We start from the raw sequence: 1,554 nt of genomic DNA, 5'->3' as shown, positions 1-1,554 counted from the left end.
AATCCACTCTATCTGACCATAAAGACCTTGGGGAACAACGGGACGAGCCTTAATGGAACGATCCTGGGTATTAGGGTTGGGGGCCAGGCAGGACAGAAGGGGTTGCAGCTGTGCTGCACAACCATCACGGTCATTGAAGCTGGGTCTGGGGCCTCATCCACCCCCGATGAGCAGGAAAAGGTTAGGATAATTGAGGTGATGGACTTGGAAAGGACCTTTGAAATAGAAACGGGATACGGGGAGGCGAATGCCTGGATGGAATGGGTCAAATATACGGTAAGGAGCATGAAAAAGAGTGATTGCTTCGCGTGCACGGGTGCCCGTCCTAACCCTCAGGTGGTCCCATTCCCGCTGGGATGGGAGAAACATCCACAAGCCTTGGACTGCATGGTAAGGCTGTACCAGGACCGAGAGGCCTGGAACGACCCCACTTGTCGACCCTTAAGTTTGAAGTTTCCTCCCGTCAGGTCTAAAGGGGCGCCCCGCCCTCCGTCATTCACAGGGGTAACGGGTACGCACCAAGCCTGCGTCTCTCGGACGGGACCGCAATGGGACAATGATGTGGGGACATTTGACAAGTGCAGCGGATCAATTCGGCGGGTCAACGAAACTACCGGGGGCAGGAATTACTCCCACATTCATGTGCCGAGCGCAGACCTCTGGTGGTACTGTGGTGGGAGGATTCTGCGACTGACCCTGCCCCAAAAATGGGCGGGCACTTGTGCAATCGTTCAATTGGCCATCCCATTCACCGTGGCATTCGAAAAACAAGAGCAACCCCGTTCCAGTAGAAGAACTAAGGGCTTTGGAGACCTCTTTTGATGATAACACATTGAGATGCCACAGGGGTTCCCAGGGGTGTTCCTGATGAATACAAGGCTAGGAACCAGATAGCGGCGGGTTTTGAGTCGTCACTGTTCTGGTGGGTTACCATCAATAAGGACGTGGATTGGATTAATTATATTTACTACAATCAGCAGAGGTTCATTAATTATACTCGGGATGCAGTGAAGGGACTAGCAGAATGGCGTGGGAAAATAGGTTGGCCCTGGACATGATGTTGGCAGAGAAGGGGGGTGTTTGTGTCATGATAGGCACTCAGTGCTGCACTTTCATCCCCAACAACACAGCCCCTGATGGGTCCATCACCCGCGCCCTGGATAGGCTCACCACATTGGCGGATGAACTCGCCGAAAACTCGGGCATTGATTCTGGCCACACGGGTTGGTTGGAAGCTTGGTTCGGTAAATGGAAGGGGGTGGTCGTTTCCTTTCTCGTCTCATGTATAGTGGTGGCAGGGGTACTAACTGCCCTCGGGTGTTGTATCATTCCCTGCGCCAGGGGGTTAACTCAGCGACTGATCGAAAACGCCATTACTAAGAGGGATGTTCCCTATGGGCAGGTTGAAAGGATGAACCTCGAGATAGAACAGTCTGAATCCCTCTTGGGCGGGGGTAGCATTAGAGACGGGCAGCTTGATAAACAAGCTCGGGAGCTATTGGACGCCCTGGAGAAGAAACTCCCAGTTTAAAAATTACAAACCGTAAGAAAAGA

This window comes from Chiloscyllium plagiosum, unplaced genomic scaffold (genome assembly GCF_037043375.1).
Source record: "Chiloscyllium plagiosum isolate Xiang-an unplaced genomic scaffold, Cpla_swu_hap1 HiC_scaffold_51, whole genome shotgun sequence".
NCBI classification, from domain to species: domain Eukaryota; kingdom Metazoa; phylum Chordata; class Chondrichthyes; order Orectolobiformes; family Hemiscylliidae; genus Chiloscyllium; species Chiloscyllium plagiosum.
The sequence above is the reverse complement of the archived record's forward strand: the minus strand, read 5'-3'. Positions refer to the sequence as shown.